A 9766-nucleotide genomic window follows, 5' to 3' on the forward strand; every position below is an offset into this window, starting at 1 on the left:
TAATCGGATACCAGTGGAGGGATCAAACACGATCACAGCTTTACCAATTAAAAACCAGGCAACAGAAACAATCACGAGTACAGTATTACCAAAGACAAGACTGTCACACTATATAAAGTCCCACTCATTTCATGGATCGTTATTAAACAAAGGTGTCGCTTTAATTGACATTGTGAACTCGGGATGTTACGGGACAATGAGTCCCATAGGCAACGCCACGGGCTGAAGGGCACAGTGGGGGCTATCACTCCCTCGACTGACTGTGCGCGAGTAACAGACTTCAACCTCTATTGACGATCTCTGTGAACAGGGAGGAGGAAGCCAATAGAGTTCATGTCAACAACAAAAACCGTGACCTTTAAAGAGACAATGGTCCTGTTAAAATACGATTGACAGTACATTACCATTTTTACATGCTTCAGAGTACTATACCCATTTTAGAAGCAGCGTTGCTTTGTAGATTGATTTTGTTACTTATGGAGATAGTAAAAAAAGCATGTGGCAAGATGAGACGTTCATTCGAATCCGTGTTGTCAATGTCCTAGCCCCTTGGCATAGCCCCTAGGCTCGAGCACAAGACACTGATACTATTTTACTCAACACCCACCTCTATAACCCCGCCTAATCGCTCCCCCTCAATCCTGCTATCTCCCCCTCCCCCCATCGCGATGTTATTTATCTTCCAAAAAAATTTCTTCGATAACACCGCTTTGAAATGAAATGTTTATAGTAAGAGACGATTCAGGCAATGGCCCTTTTGTCACAGCACTTCAGTCTCCTCGACTTGTGACATCGGCACCACCCATGAGGAGGCCGCATTTGTTGCACTCCAAGATGGCTTGGTGAACGCCCCTCCCCTCCACTACCCCGACTTTTCCTTGCCGTTTGTCCTTGATACAGATGCTAGTAACACTGGCATTGGAGCTGTTCTGTTTCAAGTTGTCAATGGCGTCGAGAGTGTTATCGCATAAGGAAGCAGAGTGCTGTCTCCGGCTGAACAGCGGTACTGTGTCACACGCTGTTAACTGTTAGCTATCGTGTTTTTCTTGCAACAGTATCTTCCATATTTGTATGGGAGAGACTTTGAGGTGCGCTCGGACCACGCGGTGCTGCAGTACGCGCTGCAGGTTGACCAGCCATCTGGCGAACTTTCACGCTGGTTGGAGGTCCTCCAGGACTACTCTTTTCAGGTTACCTATCGCAAAGGCTCCCATCACACGAACGCGGACGCCCTGTCGCGATTTCCCACGAACGAGAGTTGCGCAAGTTTTTCGGGCTCCGGTCGCTGTAAGCTGCGCAACGAACACTCGCCCCCTACCCTTACGGCATCGGCCGAGGTTGTAACATCTGAGGGGGCTGGGGATCCAGTGGCGCGTGATGCTGTCATTGGATTGGACCACGACAAATGGGGGCGCCTCTAGGTTGAGGACGCTTCCCTGCTTAAATTGCGATGCCGTGTCAGAGAGACTGATGGGGGCGAGGATCAATGGGGTGTTGCCTCTTTCATTCTCAGAGGCGGATTGCTCATGCATTGGGGCGGAGAGATGCGATGTTCTAACATTGTTGTGCCCACCGCCCTGTGGGGTAAGGTCATTTGGGCGGTGCACGAGTGTCTGTTGCACTTGGGTGTGCATAAACTAGCATTGGCCACACGTAAGTCGGATTTCTTCTGGCCTGGCATGGCTGAGGATGCTGCTAATTTGTTGAAGGGGTGTGTGCAGTGCACGCGGTAGAAGCCGCTCGTGGGAATAAATATTTTCTGGTGGGAGTCGAGTATTTCTCATGATGGCCTGTGGCCTGGCCGCTTCCCAAACAGTTGGCGGCAAAGATCACTGAGGCATTCCTCAATGGCTACGTAATTGTAGTGGCATGGTTGAACATGATCGCCACTAATCATAGCCGGCAGTACTAGCTTGTGTCAGTAGGGAGCAGAGGGGAGGCTGAACCTGCTGGATTAATGATGACGGGCCGTTGGCCAAGGCAATCCCTGGGGGAGCATCATGACCAACGGTCGGGACCCCAGATCCCGGGAAGGGGGCTGGGGAGATGATGTCATTCTCCAGACCCTCGGAGACGGTCCTAGAAGGAAGGCGTGGCCAGGGGCGGAGTGAGCCAGGAGCCTATATATGTCAGGTCCCTGAGCGGTCCCAGCAGTTGTTGTCCGGCCGAAGACTGAAGAGCATCCTGGAGCCCTGAAGAGAAGAGCCCAATGGGCAGAGCAGAACCCCTGGCTAGGGTCGGCTCGAGCTTGTACCAGTGAAAGCTCCAGCTGATAACCAGTGAAGACTCAAGGGAAGACTCAAGCCCCAGCAGTATAGATGCCGTGATAGCCAGTAAGAGGCAAGCTAGTCTGGAGGGACTACCTCCATAGAGTATCGGGTGAAAGGGGCCATTACCCCATTGTGTAATAACCTGTTAATGTTATAATAAATGTGTTGCCTCAGAGTAAGCTTCCTCCAGTTTATTACCCACTACATTATGGACAAGAGTGCTCCCGAACGTCTTCTGAACAATCAGGGCAAAACATTTTCTTCAAAATTATTGCAAGAGGTGTGCGTTAGTTGTGAACCAAGAAAGTACGCATGTCACCGCACAATCCGCAGACGGATGGTATGGTTGAGGTGGCTGCACAGGACTCTGACCTCCATGTTGAGTCATCAGGTCAGCGAGAACACGACCCCCTGATTCATGTTCAGTTACAAGCCGCACCTAACAAGGCAAAATCTTAAATCTCTCACTCCGTGTGCTGTACCCTTCAAAAGCTTTCCGAAGTGCGGGAGACTTCCAGGGTGAATTCTGATTCGTGCCGATTGGCCAATGAATGGCTGAGGGGCTTCCGTACTTCAAAAGATGAGTAGGCACCTGGGGACAGAGCTTGGTTGCACTGTCCACAGGTACCGGTGGGTACATCGCCCAATTTGCTCAAACCCTGGAGAGGGCTGGTTGATGTGATTCGGGTCATTCGACTGCAGTGTGTCCAGATCCGCTTGGGGCGGCGGAGTTGGTTTGTACACTCCTCTTGCCCTAAGCCCTTTATTGCTCCCTGTGAGTTTTTTCCATCTCCACACTGTGGGCGCCGAGGGACAGATGTGTCCGGCGAGCTGGCATGTGTGCCCGTTGAGGTTGATCCTCAGCGGAGTCGTGTGCTTCCTCCCTCAGGTGCCGCGCGCCTGATTTCCCCCGAGCCGCCGCCTGCGCTGTCTTCACTTGATTCGGGAGAGGAGAACCGATCGACCCGGCCTACTGCTCTTCGACTGGACAGTTGCATATTCCCCCTGGGACCTCCAGGGAGAGTGAGCCCACCTCCACTGGAGGCCCAGCCACGAGGACTCGCTCAAAAACTCTTCGGATTTTGTGACACCCATGCACACACACTCCCACACCATCAGTTGCTTGTCACACTCAGTAGGCCATATCGGTTATTGGCTGAACCTAGCCTTTGTTGTGCTTATGGGTATTGTTACACAGTGAGGATGGGAGTTGTTGGTGATGGAGGGGATTCCGTGCATTCGCGTTTTATATTTTCTCGTGTTGTTCTGTACATTTGTAGCTAGTGTATATATTGTATAGGTGGGCTTGGGTATTTATATGCTATTTATTATTGTTAATTATTGAGGCACACTTAGCGTTTAGTCACTTTTACTCGCTTTTTATCACCTTATTCACTTAAGCAACCATTGGAAAGATGTTCTAAATCATACCAAACATTAAACTAATTTTCAATGGTATTTATCCAAATAGTGACATACCAAACTTTCATAGAAGCTTATTTCACTTCACACCTACATTTGTAAACTCCCCCCCCGCCCCGTGCCGGTCCTCTACGTTCCACTTCACACCCCCTCCCCCCCCGTGCCGGTCCTCTTGTGCGTTACGGTCATTTTATGCTAATTCCTTTGTCAAAGTATTTTGTTTCCTCCCACACAGCTTAAAAGGACGGGACCTGGGCTGGACTGTCTTCACTCCAACGCTGTCCTCATGACAGTACGGTCCCCTTCACCTGATGAAGGCCACTTGTGTTGTGGCCGAAACGTCATGATTTTTGTTGTTTTATTTTTTACCTACGTGACTTTACCGAATAGAACCAAAGAGTACGGATCCTTGCAGTCACGAAAGCTTCAAATCTAGAACTTATTCACTTGGTTAGTTTTAAGGGGGAGTTGACAGCCAGGACGGCTGAATGCTACGAATGGGGGGGGGGGGGTAATGTAGTGACATCGGGAATGCCACTGTGTAGTGCCGGCCTGAGAGGCACGGCGTGCGATGTAATTACATCACCGACACCCCATATATGTGGGTGTAGTACCAGCCTTAGTGGGGCTTGGTGAGCGCTGAGTCATGGCGCTGAGTGGCACCACGCGTGGCGTGCAGTGCTGTCCTCTATAGGAGGGGTGTGAAAGTGTCAGCCATGAATGAGGTTAATGTGGGCCATTGCACTCTGGTTGACCCTGGAAGGTACATGACGGGTAAAGTCTACACAGGGGCCCCAAGTTGGGGCTAGTGGGTAGTCACGTGTCAGGGCGAGATCTTGCAATAGGAATTGAGAAGGTAGTCGTGGCCAAGGGCGGAGCCGGCCACGACTGGTGAGCATATAAACCGGGTCCCCAGAGGGACCGGGGTTCAGCTTTGCTGTTGTATTCTGAAAGATCTACATTTAACATCCGTGAAGAGTCACCAACACATGGGCAGGACTCAAGCTGGAGTCCTGCTCGTTGTAGCTATCCCAGAGTGTTAGCGCAGATAGCCTGGTGGTCCACCACCATAGGTTGTTATCTGGTAAAAGGGAAGTTACCCCTTCGTGTTGGTAAAAATAAATTTGTTGCCTCCAAAGAGTATGTCTGCGACTCAATTGAACCGACTTACACAATGGTGCAAAGGTCAGTAAAGTGACCGAGGCCACCAGGAGCTGTACCAGTATACCACATCAGATTAACAAGGGGCTCAGTGGTGGCAACAAGTTATCCCCTTCGCCTGGAATGCAGGAGGTCGTGGGTTCGATTCCAACCCCGACGCCTGGATATTTGGAGTTTGCATATTCTCCCCGTGGTGGCGTGGGTTTTTCTCTGGATCCTCGAGTTTTTTTTCCCTCCACATTTAGAAATATGCGTTTACAGTATTTAGCTGCTACAAATTTCCACGTGATAAGCCACTTCGTTGAGCTATGACTTGTGGCCAGGTTGCTTTTGAAAAACAGCTATATAGATCAGTGGACCTTACTTGGTACAATAAAATAAAAATCTGCCGATTCCTGGAGTTATACTATAGGAAGGCCTGGGTACCCAAGGGACCAGGTTACAGCATCTGTCAGTTCAATGAAAAATCGAATAGCTTAGTGGACTTTGCCTGGTTCATAAAAGAGTGTTTTAGTGTTTAACCTCACGTGACAAACAATAAATCCAACAAACACACCCAGTGCTGAAATGCACTGAAAAACAGTAAATGTACCAGAATGAAGCAGTACACATCTTGTCAAGTTGAATTTATGCAATAAAGATAACTAAAGAAAAATAACCAAATCCACAATTAGATGTGGATGTGATAATAAAGTAAAGCCCTTCTGGATAATGGGCACCCTATGCCCTGTCGGTCGTGTTGATTTTTTACCATATTTCACCACGCTGACTAGTGCGGGTTGGTGAAGCGAGGGGGGCAGAACTGATTCATTTGCCACTCGCCTCTGGATTTAGTCCATGGGTGTGTAGTGATGTGCGCTAAGCACTGTGCAATTGGACGACCCCACATGCCCTGGGCACCCTTTCGCATGAGATATTCAAACTCAATCTATTTTGCAGGTGAAATATTTCTGAAATAAAAATGCAATGAAGGAAAAACAGAGAAACTGCCATGACACGGTGCACAGGTGTGAATTAATATATTATAATAATCAGTCACACGACTGACCATACAAGGAAAGCACACCATGGTGGTGCTCGCTTCATCCACCCAGCAACACACTTCAGCGCAATTGTTTCCCAGCGCCTATCTCGTGACTCGGTATGGGAATCGCTGCGGTGGTGTCCGCTCGTGCAGCTCCGTGCGACCCACAGCAGACGCGCGCTCCCTATAGAGGAACCACGGTCGCGCGTCGTCTATGCCTACAGCACGAGCTCCGACACAAACATCCCCTATGGAGCTCCACAGACTGGTGGGGCAAGTGCTGTTATTGAGCTCCTATGAAGGCCGCTGTGAAGTGTCGAGTCGCCCCGCGTCTCTCGCCCCTGACGCGGCCCAGTTCCCCGTGTAGCCTCCTCTGCCGTGCTCTCAACCTCTGGCCCTGACGCAGCAGAAAGGAGAGGGGTGGAGGGGTGACGGGAGGAGTGAAAGGAGCGTTGAGGGGAGGGTTGGGGGGAGGATCGGTGGGAGGGGTGGGAGGGGTGGGGTGGGGTGGGTGGGGTGGGTGGGGTGGGGTGGGTGGGGTGGGAGGGGTGGGGTGGGTGGGGTGGGTGGGGTGCCCCTTGCTTTCTTCGGCCCCTCCCCCCACCTCTGCTACTTATTTTAAGCCTCTGTCTGTTCATCCCTCCGGCCCCTTTTTTCTTGCTTCTCTGTCCGTCTTTCCTCTTCTTACCTCTTGTGTCCCTGTATATGTATTTCTGCTATCTTATACCTCGTATTTGTTCACTCTGTCTATGCTGGTATGTTCAACCCAGAGGATGAACACGAAATTTAGCACTCTTCTGAAATTCGTGGTCTGCCAGGCAAGTGTCTAACTGTGTCGTTGGCCGACTGGTATTGCATCACGGAAATTTTTCTTAGGTTTTTTTAATTCTCGTCTCTCATCTTCTTGTTGTATTTACCTCCGTGCAGTTTAACGCTCTCTATGTGTTGCGCTGATGTCACCCTATGTGCTATTTGTTTTTACACCTGATGAAGATCGCTTGTGTTGTGGTCGAAACGTCGTGCTTTATTTATTTTAATATAATTTTATGGTATTTCTACATACGTGACTTTACCGAAAAAACCAATGAGTTAATCAATGGTTCTCTGTGTGAGTGAGTCTATGTGTCTCCATGTGAGTGAGCCTATGGCTCTGTGTCAGTGAGACTTTGGCTCTTTGTGTGAGTGTACTCTGTGAGTGAGTCTATGGCTCTAAGTAACTCTCTATGGGAGTAAGTGGGTCTCTAAAGCCACCACCATCTTGCCCCCTGCCCAGTGCGTCCACCTGGTTGAGCTGCAGAAGTCTATTGTCCACCGCTCCAGACCGCACAGATATCCGACGTCCACCTCCAGCACAGACACCAGCAGATTCTTAAACCTGGTGGTGGAAGTAAGGACACGAGAGGGGTAATAGTCAACCACCATTACCACCATCAATACCACCATTACAACCACCAAAATCACCGCTATCGTTAACACCACCATCAATATCACCACCTCCACCACAACGATCACAATCAAAATTACAATCACAATACTCTTTGGTTCTTTCGGTAAAGTCACGTAGGTAGAAAAAAAATAATAGATCACGACGTTTCGGTCGCAACACAAGCAACCATCATCAGGTGAAAAAATATAGCGAGAAAGCTGCTGAAACACGAAGTTATATTGGCTTGAGATAAGCTCAGCCCAAGGGTAAGTGGGCGGGGCTAGAGGTAGAATTTGCATGTAAATACAACACCACATCGTGGAAAAGGAAAGAGAGACACAGACACCAAGGGACATCCACACACAGAGAGAGGCACACACAAAGAGACACACGAGAGACACATATAGAGAAAAACACACCGGCAGAGAGAGACACCCACACAGACAGATGCAGAGAGAGATAGACACAGAATTACATAATTGCCCATGAATTACTATGGTGTGACAATGCCAATTACCAATGTCAAAGGGAACATCAATGAATGGTAAATGTGGGGTAATATCCCCAGAAGAGTATGTGACTACATTAAAAAATAAAATAATCAGGCAATATAATATCACATGTGGGTTCAGTTTAAAGTTTACTTATGACAAATAATACTGAAATAATTGTGCTCCATAGATTATCTTAATGGTCAAGTTACATAACCATCACGGAATCACTTAAGCTGACCATTTAAAAAGACATTAATTGCAAGATGTTGAGCAAAGGAAATTGTTTGGAAGTTCATCTCACACCAAGTACATGTTACTATAAATCTAAATCTGCATAGTTCTCGATCAGCAAAGTCGCAAACATGTTTTACCACAAGCAAGGAGTTCGGTGTAAAGCTGTTAAGCAAATTAACCACTGCACACGGTTGTAAAGCTCTCTGCCTCAAAGACAGCACTCTACCAAGTGTCACGATGCAGCTGCACACGCCGCATGACAATAGGCGGAGTGAGTGAATCTAAGTAGACACTGACCCTGTCAAAGGGGATCCCATGTCTAGAGTATTTGTGGCTGGTGCTACACATTTCTAACGTGATTATCCATTTAGCTGATCTATCATTTGTGGAAAGGTCGCTTGTGGAAAACAGCCACATAGCTCAGTGGGTCTCACCTGGTAAAATAAAAATAGTTTATAGAGTTCGTTCTGCTTCAACGCGTGTTTTCATAACGCCATTTGGATATGGCACGATGGATGTATTAGGGAACACGTTTTATAACGCGGATGCTAAGTGGATATAACGCGATTGAGTCAACAGAACCACGTCGCGCGAGTAGGAATGTGCGGTTGTACGGCTGCGTGGGCACAGCGTCACAGGAGGCATTGGGATGCTGCTGGATGCTTCCTGATGCTCCCAACGCGCCTCAGTCTTTGTTCAGCCGACACACGCATCTCACGCTGTTATCACGGACTGTGCTTTACCCTGTATTAGTCATTGTAACGAGGGAGTTTACACAACGCGGTGTTATTCAGCAACGCAACTGCCGCGTTATAGAACACTGCAGTAAATATTGTTGCGGTGTGGAAGGAGCAATGAACGTCATCTTGTGGCATGGAAAGGCATCGCAGCCCTAGCGAGCAGCCAGAGACAAAGCCTGCACTGACCCGGGGACTATTAGCAAGTGACACGTATGGACTAATGGTTACTCTAAATGACGATGTTGACGTTCGTTATAACGTGCTACAAATATGCAAAACGCACATCGCATTAGCTCTGACAAATAGCGGACTTTTTTAAAGTTATCGTTTACAATGGTTAATTTGTATATCATGCCAAGTGAGTAATTTGCGTGTGGACCCTGACAGCGGCACTCAATGTCCAACTCTTGCGAATGCTCTCAGGGGATCTTTACCGTGCGCTGCGTTCACTCACTCAGCCCCAATCTCCCTGTCGTGAACTCACCACTCACCCACTCACTCACCTCACCCTTCAACTCACTCACCCTCCTCACCTATTAATTCTCCTCATTAACTCACTCACCCTGCAATCCACTCCCTCACCCCCCCGCTCCATCACCCGGCACTCACCGCCTGTCCGTGACCACCTCTCCCGTGCCTACAACCACAAACACCACCACCACCTCTCCCGTCCCTACAACCACAAACACCACCACCACCACCTCTCCCGTGCCTACAACCACAAACACCACCACCTCTCCCGTGCCTACAACCACAAACACCACCACCACCACCTCCTGCTGCTGCTGCTGTCGCGGTCTCCGCGTGGCGCCGCGGGCCCAGGGGGAGGCCTCGCGGCCCAAGAGCGGCGCCACGGCTCCCCCCCTCCCGCTCCTGGCCCCTCCCCCTCGTCCCTCCTGGCCCCTCCCCCTCGTCCTTCCTGGCCCCTCCCCCTCGTCCCTCCTGGCCCCTCCCCCTCGTCAATCCTCCTCCCGTTCGCGACGTGGAGTGAACTC

The 9766-nt window shown here is 49.5% G+C and overlaps 1 long non-coding RNA gene across 1 annotated transcript; it reads right to left on the reverse strand.

Annotated features, from left to right (window-relative positions):
* Positions 1-5855: 5855 nt before the first annotated feature.
* Positions 5856-7345, reverse strand: LOC142923179 (uncharacterized). The gene is made up of 2 exons (XR_012940575.1): positions 7160-7345; positions 5856-6274 (listed from the first exon to the last, which is right to left on the reverse strand). It is a non-coding gene; the product is annotated as an uncharacterized LOC142923179 (long non-coding RNA).
* Positions 7346-9766: the final 2421 nt, after the last annotated feature.

Source organism: Petromyzon marinus, unplaced genomic scaffold (genome assembly GCF_048934315.1).
Source record: "Petromyzon marinus isolate PM22_M1 ecotype Great Lakes invasive population unplaced genomic scaffold, UKy_Petmar_22M1.pri1.0 PM_Scaffold_31, whole genome shotgun sequence".
NCBI classification, from domain to species: Eukaryota; Metazoa; Chordata; class Hyperoartia; order Petromyzontiformes; family Petromyzontidae; genus Petromyzon; species Petromyzon marinus.